General features: G+C 30.6%; 1 pseudogene; it reads left to right on the top strand.

Moving 5' to 3' along the window:
• Positions 1-5,095: 5,095 nt before the first annotated feature.
• Positions 5,096-8,862, top strand: LOC145947472 (uncharacterized; annotated as a pseudogene).
• The last annotated feature ends 14,057 nt before the right edge of the window (positions 8,863-22,919 follow it).

Raw genomic sequence — 22,919 nt, 5'->3', positions numbered from 1 at the left:
CTTTTATCTTACCGTGTCACGAGTAAATGGAATGTTATTAATGTCTTTAAGTATCACAGTATTTCCAGCTGCAAAAACTTTTTATAAAGACACCATCGGTTATATACATTAAATACTCTTTTAAATGTTCGTAATTATGTTTATGTGAATTACATTTTTTTTTACACAAGCAGATTCAAAAAATCACTAAATACATATTCGCTTTACAATACGTACGAAGAAACTGTCTTCTCATGTTATATCATAATGATACTTAAGAAATCTTTTTAATAGTCAAATTTTTTATTATGGATTTTAATTTTTAATTTTAATTTTATTGTGGATGTTCAATTCGTAAAGTATGTAATGAATATTGATAATATTTGAGAAGTGCTACGACAAAACACATTTAATTTTCGTATGTCAATTCTTGTATGCGTATTTGTATATGTCATGTTGTATGCAGTTATGCAATTCGTATGTAATACATATTGTGTTGTGCCAATTTTAAGAAATGGCTACTAAAAAGGATTATAAGCATTATTTGATACAACATGGGAAGACAGTTTCTTCGCATGTATTGCAAAGCGAACAGTTTGTCTTTTATGTGGTTTTGAACCTGCTTATGTGACAAAATATGTGATTCATAGACATTATAATCATAAACATTTAAACAAATATTCAGCATATGCGGGACACGAAAAATCTGCTGTGATTGCAGCATTAAAATTAGTATCAGCGACGTTTTGGTGCCATTTCGGACATTTGTAATAATAAAGATGAAGATATTTAAGATAAAACAATACATGTGTCGTATGCATATTTCGTCGTATTATATTTCATATCTAATTGCGAAACATTCAAAACCGTTTACCGATGGTGTCTTCATAAAAGAGTGTATTCTTGTAGCAGTGACAGCATTTGGAAATACTGTGACACTTGAAGACATTAATAACATTCCACTTTCTCGTGACACAGTAAGATCAAGAATTATTATGATAGCCAGTTCTATAGAACAAAAATTAAAATCATTATTAAATACATGCACTTATTTTTCATTGTGCTTCAATGAGAATACGGATGTTCGACATGTAAGCCAATTAAGCATTTTTACGCGAATTGTGCAAGAAGATTTTTTGTGTACCGAAGAAATATTAGATTTCGTACCATTACATGCTATTGTAAATGCAATTAAAGGTAGTAACAAATCCCTGATTTATCGCAAATTTCAAAATTTCCTCGAAGAGTATGATGCAATTTACAAAAACATATTACTTTACTATGAAGTCCGATGTTTAAATATCGGAAAAACTTTGCAAAAAGTTTTTTCTATAAGAAAAGAAATATATCTTTTCAAGAAAAGTGCATCCCGAAACTGGAAACATTTAAATTATTTTTTGAAGATGTGGAATCACTTTTGGAATTAGCTTTCATCTTTCATCACAGATTTAACTTGTCACCTAAATACTTTAAATTTAAAGCTACAACAGACTAATCCAACGATATTCGAGTTAATAAGTCATGTCGATTTGTTCTGCGCAAAATTAAAAATTGGGAAAAAAATAGTTTTCTTTTCTTTCCTTCTTGTAACATTCTCGTTGAAGAATATGGCACGAAATGCGACTTTAAAAAATATCTGCATCTTATCAATTAATTAATTGCACAATTTGATCATCAATTTCGTGATTTTGAAGAGTTGAAGAAAGACCTTTTATTTTACGAAAATCTTAGAACAATTCCGATAATTGAACAGAGTGTAGATTTTCAATTAGAACTGTGTGATCTACAAAGTAATATTTCAGATTTTACTGAAATATCGGTAAGAAACAGGTGTGGAATTTTTCAAACTTTTAAACAAAGTTAAATATCCAAAATTACAAAATTTTGCATTATAAAAATTTTTTCAATGTTTGGATCTACATATCTATGTAAATCCTCATTTTCGAAAATGAAATACATAAAATCAAGTACACAATCGTCATTAAATGATGCATCGTTATCCTCGTTGATGAGAATAAATTCATCCAAAACTAACATTGATATTTCGAAGCTTAAAGCAACAAAATGTAAATAGTTTTTAACTTTATAGTGGAATAGGCCTACTGGGGAAACCACTAAAAAAAAAAGAAACGCAACAATAGTAATTAATAATGTGGAAATCTGTTGCCATTAAACTTAAATATATACCATCTGTCCCACCTATAATGTTTGTTTTATTACAATATATATAGTTATACTAAATAAAAATATTAATTTTATATATGTATGTCTTATTATATGTGTGTATAATAAATTTATATAGGTACAGCCTCTGATATATACATATATATATATATATATATATATATATATAGAGACTTTGACACACACACACACGCGCGCGCGCACGCACACACAGGGTGTCTCAGAATGATGGGGACTAAATTCGTGTGCAGGTAGAGCGGGCAAAACTAAGTCGAAAAGTCCTCTACCATTTTGCAATTTTCGCTATAATTAACGAGTTATTAATTGGGCATTAAAATATTTTATTACTTTTTAAGTGTACCAGTTTTTTTTGGCCGCGTGTATATATGCAATTAACATACGTATTTTAACGTTATCTTTAATTTAATAACATAATAATAATTCTGTAAACAGTGAACAGCGCACGGGACAATATGCGCTAACGCCCTGTATGATTTACAATTAGTATTGTTCCTGAGCTCGAGTGTCTTATTTCTCCGCAAGCAATCTAGATGCTATAAAATAAAAAAAGTGAAGATAGCAGCAAGCAAAAATCGGTTGAAATGTGCAACTCGGCCGCAGGCCTGAATTATATAATACTAGAACAACACAAGCGCGCGCTGCGCGCGCGCCATTCTTTGGCTTTATATTAAGAAGGATATTTAAAAAAATATATATATATATATGTAGTTTATTTAATTTTGATTAATATTTTTTAAAAATTTTTGACAGAAATCAGTTGATAACTGTCAAAAATATTAATCAAGTTTAAAGTATTATAACATTTTATCTAAAATATATTATTATGTTAATTTTTATATCATATTATTATTTTAAAATTTAATTAACAAATTTTCGCTTTATTAATATGATTTAACAGAAATCAGCTAAATAAAGCGTTAATTTGCTAATTAAATTTTAAAATAAAAATATATTATAAGAATTAAAATAATAATATTGTAATAATATGTTATAATATTTTTTAAACTTCATTAATATTTTTGACAGTTATCAGCTAATTTCTGTCAAATAATATTAAATGCAGATAAGGTATTATAATTTTTTTTTTATACATAATTATTATTTCAAAATTTAATTATCAAATTTTCGTTTTATTAATATTTTTTGACAGAAATCAGCAAATATAACTGTCAAAAATATTAATTAAGTTTGAAGTATTGTAACATATTATTTAAACATATTGCTATTTTAAAACATTACTATTTTAATTTTTATTTTAGGTGTACAACTTTGCTTCCGCCGTTTTTTTTTTCCGAAATTCGAGGCTTTATTGTAAAAAACTGGTTATACATTTATGATTCAAAGTATTGTCCATCGCTGGCCACTACTTTCTCCCATCTTTCGGGCAGCGTACGAATCCCGCGTTGAAAAAACTGGTCATCTTTTGAAGCGATCCACGAATCGATCCAATTTTTTACTTCTTCATAAGACCGGAAGTGCTGGTCAACCAGGCCGTGTGCCATTGATCGAAACAAGTGATAGTCAGAGGGAGCAACGTCTGGAGAATACGGCGGATGGGGCAGGACTTCCCATTTCAACGTTTCTAAGTATGTCTTGATCACTTTCGCAACATGGGGTCGAGCATTGTCATGCTGCAAAATCACTTTATCGTGTCTCTCGTTGTATTGCGGCCGTTTGTCTTTTAATGCTCGGCTCAAACGCATTAATTGCGTTCGATAACGATCGCCTGTGATTGTTTCAGTCGGTTTTAACAGCTCATAATACACTACGCCGAGCTGGTCCCACCAAATACAGAGCATGACCTTGGAGCCGTGAATATTCGGTTTGGCCGTCGACGTGGAAGCATGGCCGGGATATCCCCATGATTTTCTATGCTTGGGATTTTCGTAATGAACCCATTTTTCGTCCCCAGTCACAATGCGATGCAGAATTCCCTTCCATCTTTGCCTTTCAAGCAACTGTTCACAAGCAAACAAACGCCGTTCAACATCTCTCGGTTTCAACTCGGCACCCAATTTCCTTGCTTCTGAATCATTCCCATGTCTTTGAGGCGTTTTGAAATTGCTTGTTGAGTCACTCCCAATGATCGTGCCAATTCTTCTTGACTTTGACTCGAGTCTTCATTAAGTAATGCCTCCAATTCTGCATCTTCGAAAACCTTCTCTCTTCCACCGCTATGCCGGTCTTCGACGTGAAAATCACCGTTCTTGAAGCGTTGAAACCACTCACGACACGTTCTTTCACTAATAGCGGCCTCACCATTCACTATAAGTATTTGAGAGCATTCGATGAGCCTCAGCCGCAGATTTCTTCATATTGAAGCAGAAAATTAAAACCTCCCGCAAATGACGAGAATTTGGCGTAACTGACATTTTCAATCGAGAATAACTTTATGATGCAGACACAAATCGACTAATGTTTCTATGGGGTTATGTTGACAGATGCCCAAGTTTATTGCATGACGTCTATGATCTATTTCAGGCATGTCAAACTCGTTTTGCATTACGGGCCACATAATCTATTTTGTATTAAGCTGAGGGCCGCTTGTTTTCAATGTTCCTAGAATAAATAAAATACGAGTTTTTAAATTATTATATTTAGTATATTCAATGTATATTATACATACACAGTTGAAAACATTGTTTCCTTGTTAAAAAAAATCCCCGTTAAAATTTTTGTGTTAAATATTTAACACATTCATGTGTTAATTTAACATATTGCTGTTATGTTAATTAAACTCAATTGTTAAATTATCAGAACAACTGAAAAAAAATGTAAAAATAACATAATCTGCATCTATTTTAAATTTTACACAATAAATATGTTCCGTATTCATTGTGACAAAATTTATCTGTTAAAATTTACAGGAAAAAAATGTTGATTTTATTCTATAGAATAAGTGGGGGTGATAAGTACAGATCTTTATTCGTTACTTCTCGACGTGATCTCGACGTGTCTGGACGTGTCTCGATGTGTCTCGTTTGCTTCCTTTTCTTTATTCGTTACTTCTCGACGTGATCTCGACGTGTCTCGATGTGTCTCGTTTGCTTCCTTTTGTCAAGTATGTATAATTATTATGAATTACTATTATATTATTTTTTAATAAAGTAGCGCTTGTAGCGCCAACTACATAGATTGGCAACGCTTCGTAGCTGTTTTTATATCTATCTGTGCTATGCTTCTTCGAGCAACTTATTACGCGTCTTCATAATATAACCTATCTACGCCGGACATTATGCTCTTCGCGTGAGTGTATCGCTTAAAGTCAAAGAATAGGAATGAGAGATTCTTTCCTTAATTCCTTATATGGTAACGTAGTAAGTTTGAAATCTTTGTATACTAATATTAAAAAGAGAAAAGGGCTTGTAGACTTATGCCTTTCATAACGACATTATTATTGTTATGTATCGTTGTGCAGCTATTAGAAAATTCTGCGCAACGATACATAACCATTACAAGCAATCATAAAAGTTGCAGGATAATCATAAGCTGCGTTCGGGAACCACACTTTTAGCACACTGAATGTCGTTCTATTTTTGTTACTTATTAAAAGATAAACAAAGATAGACACTTAGTGTGCTAAGAGCGTGGTTTCCGAACGTAACGCTAATGGTATAGCTTATATTCATGTCATTTATCAATTTATATGATGCATATATGATAGCCAATTTCCAAATTTAATCAGATTTTTTTTAGAGATAGATAGCATTTATCTATGATCATAAAATATTAATAACAGAAAGACTTTAATTTGATTTTCAATGTAATTTGAGTTTAAATTTAATTACAATCTTCAAAGCATTTTTAATACATTCTTGCAATTTAGCAGAATTTATTTTATTTTATTTTATTTTATTTATATTTATTGTTAGTACTTTTCATAGTGATTTTGCAAACATTGAAATTTATTTGTAATTTATAGGTTTTTGTCTGTGGAATTAATAATATGGCATTTAATATGGATATTCAAGAAAATAAAACATATCTATTTTGTGTGTTACAATACGCTGATGAAAAAGTATGGATTAAATTGGAAGAGTCATGTTTGTATGAAGATTTTGTTCGAAAAGGTTCGTTCTTTCAGTTATTTTTTCTTATTCTTGTATTAAATAATAGCACTATTACTAAAATGCTTTACTATAAAATTATTTACTATAATTTTATTTATATTACAGCTGAAACAATATTTCCTTCATTAAATAATGTAAATTTTAATTTTACTGATGCGTATGATGCCAGACTTGATCCTGATTTTTTAACAGAATTCGTTTGATCAAGTGCACGAGGAGTTGTATTAAAGATCAAACATACAAAGAATTTTCTTGATATTTGTAAGAGAATTTTTAACATTTTATTTTTAATTTTTTGAAATAATATTTATTCTAATTCGTTTTTTTCACATTATTTTTATATAAAATAACAATTTTTATAGCTGATTCTCTATCATCAACATCGAGGATATCAAATCCATTACTTTCTCGCACATCAACACCTACCTTATTAAACATTACAAATAAAAATGAAGAATGTGACGAACAATGTTCAGATGTAACCGATATATCGAACATTAAAGAACAGACTACATCAAATTTTGAAGAATATGCATCTTGTTCAAAAAAATCTAAAGTAATGCATATTAAGGACGACATAATATCAAAAGAGGTTTGTTTGAAATAATTATTTTTATGAGCCCACATATTATTTTTATTTGTTTACTGCTTTTTATTGTTAACATGTTCAAACTTTTTAAAATATCATATAGGATCAGTCTCAAAGTTTATCCATTGTTTCAATAGATGATTTTTTTTGTTAATATGCTTAGTTGCAACTCTCTTTGCGCATATATATAAAATTTACGTTTCAACACATTTAAGAAAAAAGTTTAAAAATTTTTTGTATTTATCGCAATTGATAGAAATTTAAAAGCTAAAAAAATAACATCTTTAGCATATTGCTTTATTATTATTGCGTTATCATATAAGGATGAAAATATAGTATAAGCCAGAAAAGAGACACATATTTTTCCTGACTTGCACTACATTCTTATTTAAATAATCTATTCTTGTTACTAACATTTCTATCTTATTAATATCCTTTTCCTATTTTTTTGTCCTTTTAGAGCTTATACAAATTAATTAAAAATTCTTCATGTGGAGAAGAAATTCTCCAAAGTTATGAGATAAATAAATATTTGCCTGATAAATATAGGAAATTATTAGTAAAACTAGTGGTTCATCATTTATTACAATATAAAGAAAAAGTTGGTAGACAAATCTTGTCTTCTGAAAAATGCAAATATGCTGAAACAATTATTGAAGTTTTTCCAAATTTAAAAAATCCAGAAGGGAATTTGGGTTATGTGAGTGTATCCCGTAGTAAACAGCAAAATATCATGTTATAAATATTTATTTAGTTGACACACACAGACACACGCCAATATTTTAATATTCTACTAATTTTACTAAACTGTTTATTAATAATAAATTTATTTTTATTAGGAACACTTTTATGACCCAAAAACTGGAAAGGGATATATCGCTTCGCGATTAGCTAATGTACAAAGGAAAGAAAATAAAGTTATTCCACCGGATGAATGCAAAAAAAAAACCCGATACTAGCGTAGCTATTGAACCTGTGGATGAAACAGATACTATTAAAGATGCAATTAATTTTATGAAATATGCGACTATTGAGCAAAAAGATAACATAATTGAAAAAGTAAAGGAAACTTTTAAAGCAAGGAGGTACTTATATTTAAATGAACATTTTTTTGAAGTATTTCCAAGATTTTTGGATATTCCCGAATTGGTGAGTTTTCAATCTTTTATAATTAATTTTTTAAATAATTTCTAACTTTTAATAATATCAATATATGTATGTAGCTATATAATCAAAAGTAATTTAAAACATTTTTTCTAGATCGATATTGAATTTGAATTATTATTTCCTCATATTCAAAAAGATATTTTGAATACATCATATCCAAACTACGTCAATCATATTTTAAATGTTTACAATACCGAAAAACAAGATAAAAATTTACTTGGTAAAATTATTAATTAAAATTACTAGTTGAAATTATTAAATATATTAGTGTGTAAATTTCTAATATTTTTCATTTTATTCATTAGATTGGGATCGTGTTACGAATTCATATATTGCTCTAACGCAATTAGTACCTTCGACTGCTAGAGGAAAAAAGTCTGCGGCGAGAGAAAAAGCAAAAAATATAATTAAAAAATTAATTATCTATATACAGGTACATATATGTACATCTTGATTCCTTGAATTATATATTTTAAATCAACTAAAATAGATTCATTGCACTAATATTATTTGATCTATTTTTCTTAGAGTGGAACACCGCTGCATACTGATGAAAATAAAACTCAACCAAAATTAATCACAGTTGGGCCAAACAAACTCGCAATTCGCCAATATTTTTTGAAAATTGATAAAAACTTAATTTTATTAGACACAACAGACATCATTAAAGCTATTGATTATCTTTTGAAAGCTCACTATGTTTTTCATACTGAATATGACGGAGATTTGCAGAATTTTTGGATATTAATACAACATTATTTTTACAAAATATCTAGTAAATGTACTAATAAAATTATTGAAACTTTGACAAAAATTGAAAGTGCAAAAAAGGAATCAATGCAAGAAGGTTAGTTGAATCACATATTTCTTTTTTTAAAGACTGAACAAACAAATCTTCAGTTGTATTATTTTTATGAGAAAAGAATTTTAAGTTTTTTTATTTTATAATTTTGAAATAAATTAAAATATAATTGTATGAAGCAAACGAATACGCAGTTAAATAATTTTGTGATATTAATTTTAAGTTTCTATAAAATTCAACATTTTAAAACTATAATATTATTTTAGTTAATTAGTTATTTACAGTATATGTTTAAAGTATAATTATAGTTAAATTAGTACCTCAATTATCACATTTTTCTATTTTATAATAATGGCTTTTAAATGTTATTTGTGCAATTACGAAACAACAGAAATAAAACAAATATGTGACCATTTAAGAAATCGACATATGTTGTTTGATAGCTCAAATCTTAATTTAAAATGTGCAAGTGCAGGTTGTCCTTCTGTATTAAAAACTTATAACGGATTCAGAAAACATTTTTAAAAATGTCAGCAATTACAAAACCCATCTTCGAGTGATGAACAATCATATGATATTAATAATGATCTTGATTTTTTATCAACAGCTAACGATACTGATGCTGAATTAAATGAACAAGATAATTTTATTGATAATTTTCTTTGCAATGATCCAGAATTCAATGACCAAGATCCAGAAAAATATATAATTAACTATATTACAGAAATGTATTCATTAAATTTACCAGAAATTACAATAACCAAAATTCTTGAAACAACATCAGAGCTAATTAATTTTTTACTTGAAAATATAGTGTCATTTTCAAATTTAGATGAACGTCAAATTTTTGCAGATAAATTTAAATATTTATTCCGAAATCACGTAACTAAATATAATCGAAATAAATTGTTTAAAGGAAATATAGTTCAGCCTATACGAGTGCCACATGGTATTAGACTCGATAAAAGATACGACAGTAAAGCCCAATGTTACAAGCAAATTCCTATTACTAGTACTTTTACTTATATTCCTTTATTAGAAACTCTCAAAGTTTTATTAAATAATGCAGCTATCCAAAAATATTTTACTACTAATATAGAAGTAAATGAAAATAAATATACACATTTTGCTGACGGACATGTTTATAAAAATAATTCTTTTTTTCAAAATAATAACAATGCAATTCAACTACAATTATTTTTTGATGAATTTGAAGTTTGTAACCCTTTAGGAAGTAAGACAAGTGTTCATAAAATTGGTGCATTTTATTTTGTTATTAATAACCTTCCTTTTTATATTAATTCGAATTTGGAAAATATTCATTTATTAGCTTTATGCTATAATCTTGATATTAAACAATTTGGATTAAATCCTGTATTAGATAAAATCGTAAATGATATCAAAATTTTAGAAAAAGAAGGAATATTTATCGAATCTTTAAATACCTTTATGAAAGGCACTTTAGTATCGTTAGCTTTTGATAATTTGGGTGGAAATATGTTATTTGGCATGAATGAGTCATTTAATGCTAACTACTATTGTAGGATTTGCACAATTCATAAAGAAGATGCTCAAAAACCTTGTACTGCTGATGATAATCTTTTACGTACATTTGAAAGTTTTATTGATCTTTCAAATCAGCTTCATTATGCGAATAGTGATACAATAAATTTTTTTGGAATTAAAAGTAAAAGTCCTTTATTTGATTTAGCTTACTTTAAACCTTGTGAAAATTTAAATGTTGATATAATGCATGATTTTTTAGAAGGTATTTGCCAAAGGGATTTAAATTTATTCTTTCATTTCTGCGATATAAATAATATTATCAGCTTAAATGATTTAAATGATAAAATACAAGCTTTTGACTATGGATTACATAATAGACCTAATTTGCCTAGTGTTATAAATTTGAATAAAAAATCGAATACAATAGGACAACGTGCAGCACAAACACTTTGTTTAATTATTCATTTACCTATAATTTTACGAGATATAATTCCAAAACTTGGTCAAAATTTTAATAAATGGAAGATAGTTTTATTAGTAATAAAAATGTTAAAAATTGTACTAGCACCTACAATTACAAATAATATGTTAGATGAATTAGAAAAGATTATTAAAGAACATCATGAACTTTTAATCAAAGAATATTCTGTTGCTTTAACACCAAAAGATCATCTAGTTACTCATTATGTAATGATCATTAAAAAAATGGGGCCTCCCAGAACTTATTGAACAATGAGATATGAAAGTAAACATGGTTATTTGAAGGATTTAGCAAACAAGTTAAAAAATTTTAAAGATGTTGCATATACATTATCCATACGTCACCAAAAATATATGATGACGCTTTGGAAAAATAAAAATTCTTTTAATAGTGAACCAATATTAAAAAATTTTAAAAGAGAAAATTTAAGCTTTACTGATTACAATGTAATTATTATGAATAGCTTACATATTACTATTGAAAAAACTATTTATGTAGGAAAAAGAGTAGAGTTTCGAGGTACTAACTTAATATTAAATAAATTTATATGTTCATCTTTTTCTGACGATTTGCCCAATTTTAGCAAAATTTTGTTTATTTTTTCTGTAAATTTTGAAATATATGCTGTATGTGAAAGTTGGAATACTTCGAAAATAGCATTTTCTTGTTTAGGATATATTGTAAAAAATACATCTGTTTTATTTGTAATAAAAATAATTGATATACCATATACTAAAAGTTGGGAGATTTACGAATCGTTGGAAAAAGATTTAGTAATTATAACTGATAACTTTTTATAAACATAATTTAGAGATGAATGAAAATTATGTTATATAAACGAAAATTTATAAATATGATACAACACACACGCATATACATACGTGCGCGTACACACACACATACACAATTACACACATGTATCCATATATTAATTAATTATAGTTTATAAACAGTTTTAAATTAAAAAATTAAAAGTTTTAATTACAATGCAGTTTTAAATAGATTATAAACCCAATCATAATTATATAAAAATAATAATAATAGTAATTATTAGCAGTACTAATCTGAAATGTTGGTAACTCAAGATTATAAAAATAGCATTGATTGCATATTGCCATATCAAAGAATTATTATTATTATTATATTATTATGATTATTATTATTGGTTGCTGTTGTCATATTATTATATTATCATTTTCATATAGGATATTCTAAAACCACCGATTAAAAATTTCATAATAAATCCGTAGTTTTAAAAAGAAAATTTTAATATAAAAATTTGGAGGGGCTACTTAAAATGAGAAACGATTAAAGTTTCTCTCCTGCAGCTTCGATTTTTATATTACAATATTTCTTTTAAAATATTCTATAGAATCTGTCATTAAAATTTCTATTGATGGTTTTGGAATAATCTATATGTACGTATAATTGTAAAAAAATTGGTCAACACTTAAAATGTTAAAATAACATTTTTTATTTGTTACTATTTAACTTAAGTAACATGTTAAATTTACATTATTTTCTTGTTAAATTAACAAAAAATAGTGTAAATTTTACATGTTACTTATGTTAAATTTACATTATTTTCTAGTTAAATTAACAAAAAAGTAGAGTAAATTTTACATGATACTTATGTTAAATTTTTCATTATTTTCTTGTTGAATTAACAAAAAAATAGTGTAAATTTTACATGTTACTTATGTTAAATTTACATTATTTTCTTGTTGAATTAACAAAACAATAGTGTAAATTTTACATTTTATTTATGTTAAATTTACATTATTTTCTTGTTAAATTAACAAAAAAAAGTGTAAATTTTACATATTTCTTTAGTCAAAAGTTTGAATTATTACATCTGTCAAATGTAAAAATAACATTTCTTTTAAGTTAATTTTTACATTAAAATTATGTTAATTTTACATAAAATTTATTTCAAATTAGTTGGAGTTTACATTTATTTTGTGTTAAAATATTAACAAATTTTTCAACTGTGTAGTCGCTTTATATTTATATCTTATGTTACTTTTTAAAATAAAAATTTTACGATTTTTTAAATAAAAAAACAAAAATAGAAACTACAATAAAAAATATTTTACTTTTTTTTATAAAAAACAAAAATAGAAACTATAATGAAAAATAAACAAAATCACAATTTAATATTATTTTTTAGAAGATATTTGACATCGTTTTTCACAAAACAATTTTTTTGAAAAGATTTTCAAGAAGTTTCGGCGGGCCGCAGTTGTTTTGTTGGCGGGCCGCGTGTTTGACATGCCTGATCTATTTATTTCGACCACTACTTACCGCTAAAGCCATCTATAGGAAAACGGCGGAAGCAAAGTTGTACACCTATAACATATTATTTAAAAATTAATTAGCAAATTAACGCTTCATTAATATTTTTTGACAGAAATCAGCTGATTAAAGCGTTAATTTGCTAATTAAATTTTGAAATAATAATATGTTTTAAAAATTAAAATAGTAATATGTTTTAAATAATATATTATAGTTCTTTTAACTCAATTAATATTTTTGACAGTTATCAGAGTTGATTTCTGTAAAAAATATTATTCAAGTTTATAAAGTATTATAATATATTATTTACAACATTATTATTTTAATTTCTATAACATATTTTTATTTTAAAATTTAATTAGCAAATTAACGCTTTAATCAGTTAATTTCTGTCAAAAGATATTAATCGAGTTTAAATAAACGTTATATTATTTTTTTTTAAATATTCTTTTTAATATAAGACCGAAGAATGACGTGCGCGCTTGTGTTTTTCTTTAGTCCCTTTCTGAAAAAGGCATATTATTGATTTTTGAAAGTCTCGAAGTTCTCTTGAAAATCTTGAAACGTATTGTTACCTCTCTTCCGCGTTGCCGATTGGTTCTGTCATTATGCGCTTATTTTGTGAGCGGCTGTCATTATTTTGACAGTTGTGTGCATCGAGCAGTTAATTGTGTATTGAAAGTTATGTGTATCAAAAGATTTTGTGTATATAATTGCAATTAGTTTGCGAGTAAATTGTTAAAATCTGAAGAACACGTGTTTATTAATTTTGGGATTGATTGGTCTCGATTACAGTTTTTCAGTTAGAAAGGAAAAAAACATGCAATAACTATACTTTGTAAAATGGAATAAAATTGAAAATGATTGTTTAGTATCGCAATGCAATTATCTGCGAATTTTATTAGAGAAAATAGATTGCTTTAGACTTAAAGAAATATATTGGAACTTTGAGTGATTTATATATTGAGTGATTTATTTATATTGTTGCAATAGCAATTATCTATCACTAAACCAATGCAAGCAAGAAGATGTTATAAAGTATTTTACAGTATTTTATATGTATAATTAAATATATGAAATGTATATAAATATTAATCATTTTTAGTAGAAAGATGAAATATGTCATGGGAATAAATCTGGCAGTAATGGCAATAAATTTAGCAGGAAAGAATGAAAATTGCGATAAAGTTTTGAAATTATTTAGTATGTGTTATTATATATTTTATAATTTTTTTGAATTCTTATAATATATAAAATATTATATATATATGTATGTATGTATGTATGTATGTATGTATGTATGTATGTATGTATGTATGTATGTATGTATGTATGTATGTATGTATGTATGTATGTATGTATGTATGTATGTATGTATGTATGTATGTATGTATGTATGTATGTATGTATGTATGTATGTATGTACGTGTATGTAATATGAGAATTTAAATATCTTTTTTGTACGTTTGCAGGTAAAATAATGAAGAGTGTGAAAAGTTCTAAATCACGACCTTTATTTTATGATTAATTAGCACAAGGTAATTACAGGAATTATTAATATTTACTTAATTAATAATCGCATTAAAAATAAATTTGTTAATTATAATAATATGTTGTAAATAATATATAATATATTATAGTACTTTAATTGCGATTAATAATTTTTGACAGAAATCAGCTGATATATAAGTATCAAAAATATTAATAGAGTTTAAAGTGTCATAATATATGTATTATTTAAATCATATTATTACTTTATTTAATTTTATTTTAAACAAATTGTTATACTGCTAATTGACAGCTTGTCCATGCTACGAATATAATCATGCTACATATAATAATCAAGTTTAAAGTATTATAACATGTTGCGACTTATTATTTCTATTCATTGCTTCTCGTCATCACCTGTTAAGTAGATATCAAATATACGCGGTATACATGTCACGCAGGCTCAAAAAGCATTATAATATACATTGCATGCGCGCGATAAATACGTGGCAGGATCAATATATTAATAAATACCGCGTGTCGGACTTTCTTCTTCTTCGCGAGCAGTCAAGCCGACAAGATCGAAGTTTCACATCATGTTCATATAAATCACAATCGTCCCTCTTTATTAAATTCCCATCATAACATATTATTTAAAACGTATTATTATTTTATTTTATTTTATTTTGGACAAACTGTCAAACTGCTAACTGCTAACCCTCGTATTGACAGCCTTTCAATGCTACAAATATAACACGAGTCGACAGAGCCAATCAGCATTGCGGGAAAGAGGCAACAAACTTCGAGACTTTCGAAAATCGACTTAATATGCCTTTTTTAGAAAGGGATTAGTACGCAGCCCGCGCTGATGCGCGCGCCTTCTTCGGCTTATTAACTAAATTACTAAAAATTTCAATAATATACTTATTTTTTAATATAAAATTCAATTAATAAGCAATCATTTATGTCAAAATAAATTTGTTTAATTTTTGCTTCCTCATAGAGGAAGCTTTGTTTTTGTGAAAAAATTTTTTTTTAGATTTCTATGCCAATGTGTTTAGAATGTTCTAAAACATCGAAAAATAACATTTTTAAAAAATGTCCGTATGTGTGTGTGTATGTATGTATGTGCCCACCTATGTTTTTTTTAATTTAAATATCTCAAAAATTATTTGACTTGCAGCGCTCCAATTTGGCATACAAGTAAAGTAGAACAACACTTTTATTTACTGTCATTTTTATAAAAATGTATACACTGTTTTATTTTTTATAAAATTTTGAATTTTTTGAGAAATGTCTGTAGTTACTCTAACTTCCGTAAATAGGGGAAGGAAGAAGAGATGGGACTAGTATGGCGTTGGTAAGGGTAGGAAATATGGAGGTTAAGAGGGAAATAATGGAGAAGAAAAGAAGATTGAGGGGGAGAGAGGAGAGGATTGAGGAAGATCTTACGTGGAAAGAAAGAAGGATGATGTGGAGATTAGGAGAGATCGCTAGGGGGGAAGAAAGAAAGGGAGGGAGGGCGTGGGTACGATATGGAAGAATATGGATGAGGGGTAAGTGGTGGAGGTGGGATGAGGTGAGAGAGGAGCTGAAGGAGGAAGGGGGAGAAGAAGGGAAGGGGGTAGAAAGGAGGGGTGGGGACGAGGGGGAAAGGGAGGTTGAAATAGTGCAGGAGGCAAAAAAGGAAGGGAAAGAATGAGTAGGAGAAGGAAGGTGGAAAGGGGAAAAGGTAGAGAGAGAGGGGTATGGAGAGATGGAGAGGTGGGGAGAGTAGGGGAAGAAAGTAAGAGCGAAGAAGAGGGAAGGGAGGAAGGATGGAAAGTGGCATTCTGGAATGTAGCGGGGCTAAAGAATAAGGATGCGGAATTCTGGGAAGCGATAAGGGAATGGGACGTAATGTTCTTGTTAGAAACATGGGTAGATGAAAAAGGGTGGGAGAAGATAAGAGGGAGGTTACCTGTGGGATTTAAATGGGAGGTGCAATATGCGAGGAAGAAAAATAGGAAAGGAAGGGCAATGGGGGGAATAGTAGTAGGGGTAAGAAAAGGGTTAGGAATAGAAGAAAAGGGTGGGGCGGATAAGGAAGGAATGATGGAGGTGATGATAAGGAAAAAGGGGGAGAGATGGAGATTGGTGGGTGTGTACGTAAATGGGGATTTAGAAGAGAAATTAGGAGAGATGAGTGAGTGGACGGAGGAGGAGGGAGGTGGGATTAGAACGATAATAGGGGGGGATTTTAATGCTAGAACAGGAGAATTGGGGGGAAGGGTAAGGTTAGGGGAGGAGGGAGAAGAGGAGGGAAAGGAAAGAAGGTCGAAGGATGCAAAGGTGAATGGGGAAGGGAAATTGTTAGTGAGAAGATTAGAGGAGATAGGGTGGGCAATTGTGAATGGAGGGGTAGCAGGAGATGAGGAGGGGAGCTGGACGTACATGGGGCCGAATGGGAGATCAGTCATTGATTATGTGATTGTGAAGGAGGAGGTGAGGGAGGAAATTATGAGGGTAGAGATAGGAGATAGGATTGACTCGGACCACATGCCGGTAGTGGTAAGGATCAGAGGGGAAAGAGGAGGATTGGAGAAGAAGGTAAAAAAGAGGGAAAAGAGGTGGAACTGGTCGGGAGAGGGGAAGAAGGAATTCAGGGAGAGGTTAGGAGTGATAGGGGAGAGGCAGGGAGATGAACAAGAAGAGAGAGGGGTAGAGGTGGAGTGGGGGAGGATGGAAAGAAAAATACAGGAAGTGCTAAGTAAGGGAAATGGGGGGGAAAGTAGGGAGGAGAGAAGAAAAAGGGGAGGGTGGTTTGATGAGGAGTGCAGAAAAGATAAGGGGGAGGTGGCAAAGGAGTTGAAAAGATGGAAGAGAAGAGGGGGGGAGGGAAAGGAAAATAAGAGAAGAAAGAAGGAGTACAAGGGATTATGTAGGAAGAAGAAAGAGGAGGAGAATGAAGAATGGACTAGGAGGGCAGTGGAAGCGAGGACGGAGGGGCAGGTATGGGAGGTAATTAGGAAAGAGAGGAGAAGGGGGAAAGGAGGGGGGGGAGAAGGGATTGAGATGGAAGAATGGAACAGTTATTTTAGGGATTTATTAGGGGGGGTGGAGTCAAGAGTGGTGTTGGGAGGAAGCAGGAGGATAAGGGAGAAGGTGGAAGATCAGGAAGATCAGATAGAGAGGGGAGAAATTAGGAGGGCGATAGGAAGGATAAAAGATGGGAAGGCGGTGGGGGTGGATGGAATACCAGGAGAAGTGTGGAAATATGGCGGAGAGGGGCTAGAAGAGTGGGTGTGGGAATTATGTAATAGGATATGGAAGGGGGAAGGGTGGATTAGAGAATGGTGTGAGGGGTTGGTGATACCAATTTTGAAAAGAGGAGAGGGAAGGGAGGTCTCAGATTACAGGGGAGTAACGCTGGCGCCGTCGTTATACAAAGTGTATGCGACGGTGTTAGCAGAGAGGCTGAGGGGCGAAGTGGAGGAAGGAGGGATGGTGCCACCGAATCAAACGGGGTTCAGGAGAGGGATGGGGACAGTAGATAATATTTACGTTTTAAACTATTTGATAAATAGACAGATAAGCAGGAAGGGAAGACAAATGGTACTATTTTTTGTGGACCTGAGGGCGGCGTTTGATTCGGTGGACAGGGTGAAATTAATAGCGGCGTTGAGAGGGAGGGGGTGAAGGAAGGGATGGTAAGGAGATGTGAGGAGTTAGTAGGGGAGATAGGATTCAGGGTTAGAATAGGGGAAGAGAGGGGAGAAAAGTTCTGGACAGGGAGGGGAGTGAGGCAGGGGTGTCCTCTGAGTCCGCTGCTGTTTAATATGATGATGGCGGACTTGGAGGAGGAGATGAGGAAAGGAAGATGGGGAGGAGTGAGGTTGGGAGAGGATAGGATATACACGCTAGCGTACGCGGATGATGTGGTGATGATGGCAGAGGATGAGGGGGGAATGAGGTGTATGATGGAAAGATTAGGTAGATATTTGGAGGGGAAGGGGTTGGAGTTGAATGAGAGCAAGTCGAAGGTGATGAGGTGCAGGAAGGGGGGAGGGAGGCTGAAGAAAGCTAGTTGGTTTTGGAAGAGGAAGAAGTTGGAGGAGGTAAAGGAGTACAAGTATTTAGGCTATGTAGTACAAAGGAATGGGGGGCAGGATGGACAGATGTGGGAGAGGAGTAGGAGGGGGGCAGCAGTATTGGGGCAAGTATGGGGGATAGGAAAGAGGAGATTTGGGGGTAATTGGGGGAGGAGAATATGGCTTTTCGATGCGTTAATGTGGACGGTTTTAGGGTATGGGGTTGAGATATGGGGGTGGAAGGAGAGAGAGGGATTGGAAAGGGTGCAGGAAAGATATATGAGATGGTTGTTAGGAGCGGATTGGGGAACGCCGGGGTATATGATAAGGGAGGAGCTCCAAAGGAAAAAGTTAAGATCAAGGATGGGAAGAAGAGCGTGGGGATATGAGAAGAGGTTGGAGGAGGGTAAGGGAGGGGGGTTGGCGAGAATATGTTTAGAGGAAATTAAGGAGAGGGCTAAAAAGGGAGGGGAAATGTCAGAGTGGGAGAAAGAAAGAAAGGAGTTTTTTGAGGGTAAAGGGATGAATTTAAGGGAGGTGGAGGAAAGAAGGGAAAGAGGGGAATTTAGATGGGAGGAGGTTGAGGAATGGGAAAAGAAAGGACAGAGGGAGGAGAGAGGGGAAAAGATAGAGAATTCGGTATATAATAAATGGTACAAGCAGGTAAAGGGGGAGGGAGTACCGAAGTATCTGAGGAAAGGATGGACGGAAGGAAGGTGGCAGAAGATGGCGAAGTACAGATTGGGGAATGGGATGAGGGGAAACAGATATTGGGAGAAGGAGGAGGAAAGGAGGTGTAGGATATGTGGGGGAGGGGTGGAGACATGGGAACATGTATGGGAGGAATGTATGGAATGGGGAAGGGGGGAAAGCTGGCAGGAAATGGTGAGGGAGGTACTGGGGGAGGAAGGGGAAGGGGAAGTGTGGGTAAGACTGTTGGAGGAAGCTTGAGGGGGCGGGGAAGGCGGTGAGGGGAGAGGGGGAGAGGGAGAGAGTGAGAGAGAGAGAGGGAGAGAGAGAGAGAGAGAGAGAGAGAGAGAGAGAGAGAGAGAGAGAGAGAGAGAGAGAGAGAGAGAGAGAGAGAGAGAGAGAGAAAGTGGAGGAGGGAAGGCGGAAGTAGCCGGAAGCGGAGGTCCAACATTAGAGTAAGCTAGTAATAAGATTGCGTAAGATAGAAGGGGGAGGGTGAGAGTGTGTGTGGAGGGGTTTAGAGCGTAAAGAGAGAGATGAAAGAGAGGTAAATTGTGCGAAGAGATAGGGCGAGAGTAATGGCGGAGTTGCGTGGCGTTTTGTTTTTTTGTATATTGTATAGGCTAAGTCATAGGTTAAGGATAGATTATAAGTGGAAGTAAAGATTGTGTAAAGGTTTGGGACCGCTCCTTAAGTGAAAAAGCGCCTTGTAATCCTCAAGTGGGGCAGCAATAAACGTTTCTAATCTACTCTAACTTCCGTAAATTTTAAGATATCGGGATAAACTTTTTTTATGTAAATAGACTATTATTAAAGGATTGTTGGTATTGAATTTGACGAGAATCGGTGAAAGGGTTTATTTTTTATAAAATTTTGAATTTTTTGAGAAATGTCTGTGGTTGCTCTAACTTTCGTAAATTTTAAGATATCGAGATAAATTTTTTTACATAAATAGACTATCATTAAAGAATGGTTGGTACTGAATTTGACGAAAATCGGTGAAAGGATTCGATTTTTATAAAATTTTAGATTTTATGAAAAATGTCTGTGGTTGCTCTAATTTCCGTAAATTTTAAGATATTTAATAAATTTTTTTACATAAATAGACTATCATTTGAAGATGTTTGGTGTTGAGTTTGGCGATGATCGGTGAAAGAATTCATTTTTTATAAAATTTTGAATTTTTAAGAAATGTGCATTTTTATTTTTCGCAAATTTTGAGTTATCGAACTAATTTTTTTTACATGAATAAAGTACCAATAGGATATTTGGTATTAAATTTAACAAGGATTGGTGAAAGGGTTTATTTTTTATAAAGTTTTTATAAAATTTTTAAAAAAATTAATATGGTTATTTTATTTTCTGTGAATTTTGTGATATTAGACAAATATTTTTACATAAACTTTTTTACATAAATAGAGTATCATTAAAGGATGTTTGCTATTTAATTTGATAAGGATCAGTGAAAATTTTTTTTTTTTTTATATAATTATCAATTTCGAAAAATGTTTGTACATGTTTTAACTTTCGTAAATTTTGAAATATTGAACTTATCGAACTTTTGAAAATATCATTAAAGAATGATTGATATTTAATTTGGGGAGAATTTTTAAAATGGTTTATTTTTTATAAAATTTTTAATTATTTTAAAATTTAAATAATTTCTTGAAAGTTCTGAATAAAATATCATTAAAGCATAATTGATATTAAATTTGTTGAGAATTTATTTTGATTGTAAATTGACAAATTATACAACATTCAGAACACAGTAGCATAAAAATCTTAAAAAAAATTTTTTTAAGAAAATATTTTTTAATTATATATGTATAGGGTTTGCTGGTATTGGAAAAAATTGTGCAAATTTCCATTTGCACATTGTTTCCTCACCATTTTATTTCGCTAATTAAGATGGTTTTTCAATTATGGCTTCCTCATAGAGGAAGCTTAACTTGCACATTGCCATAATTGAAAAGTTATCTTAATGAGCAAAATAAAATGGTGAAGAAGCAATGTGCAAGTTAAGCTTCCTCTATGAGGAAGCCATAATTGAAAAACCATCTTAATTAGCGAAATAAAATGGTGAGGAAGCAATGTGCAAATTTCCATTTGCACAATTTTTTAAGTAATTATTAACATTCAATATTAAACATTTAATTTTTCAGTTATTATTTCAAATTATTATAAGTTATAAAAAATTATATTAAAATTTATTTATTTATTTATTTATTTTTTTATTAATTTATTAACTTATTTATTATTAATAATTAATTTTACTAACGGATTGAATTTGCAAGCTTGTATCTGTATGGTAGAAAAATAATATGCAAATAATGTACTATTAAAAAAAATAAGCGATGAATTGTTGGCTCTTTATATTAAACAAATAGGAGCCTGCAAATTCTTTTATTTAATATACATAATAGAAGTCTACGCCCTATAGAGTCCACGGCTACAAAGCATCAATTTTTAATATTCTAAAAAAAGCCAAAAATTTATCGCTTGTTTTTTTGAATAGTACGACAGTACATTGTTTGCAGAATGTTTTTGTACCAAGGAGACACCAGCGTACACATTTTTTTATTTAATATACATAATATAAGGATGCGCCGCTGCGCTAGTGTCCGCTGCGACCCAGTGTTGATTTTTAATATTTAAATATACGCTCATCGAATGTTACGCGAATATATATTTAAAGAAAGGACGAGAAATAAATTGAAACCATATTCAATCCGCAATAAAAGAATATTTAAAGAAAAAAGAAAAGAGAATAATCCTCCTAACTTCCTACGAAGTCCCGGTCGACCCGAGGATCCTCATCCTTAATTCGACGCAACCCCAGTGCCTTGCTCGAGGCACACAACAGCTTGTCTTAAAATATTAAAAGTCGACACTGTCGCCGCAGACTCTACGCTGCGCATTCTTAAATTATGTATATTAAATAAAAAAAATTTGCAGACTTGTATTCGTTTGGTATAAAAATAATCTGTAAACAATCTTTGTATTAAAATCATAAAAGCCTGCAACTTCTCTTATATAATATATATAAATAAAAAAATTTGCAGACTTTGATTCGTTTGATATAAAAATAATCTGTAAACAATCTTTGTATTAAAATTATAAAAGCCTGCAACTTCTCTTATATATAATATATATATATATATATATATATATATATTATATATATAAAACATGTCGTGACCTTACTTAATGATATGTAAATCGCGATCCTAAAATTTCGAAAAATTTAATTATTACCATTGTTAATTAAAATCTATTATAATGTTAGATAATGCGTTTAAAATTATATGAAAACATTAATAAAATAATGCTCAGTTCGATAATAAAATATATTTAAAAAAGACATGGTAAAACCTTAACGTTATAGTATCTAAATCGCGACCTTAAAATTTTGGAAAATTAATTATTGCCGCTAATAAAAACTTATTAAAAAATGAAAAAACGCGTTTAATAATAACAAAATATTATCGAATATCGAAATAATATCGAAAATAATGAAATAGTCCTACGAGAGGTAATAAAAATATTGAAAAAAATCTATTGTCATGTATCTTATCTG

This window comes from Prenolepis imparis, unplaced genomic scaffold (assembly GCF_030444845.1).
Source record: "Prenolepis imparis isolate NDT839.2.m4 unplaced genomic scaffold, iyPreImpa1.0 SCAF_87, whole genome shotgun sequence".
In the NCBI taxonomy this organism is placed as follows: Eukaryota; Metazoa; Arthropoda; class Insecta; order Hymenoptera; family Formicidae; genus Prenolepis; species Prenolepis imparis.
This window is presented reverse-complemented; position numbering and strand designations above follow the sequence as displayed.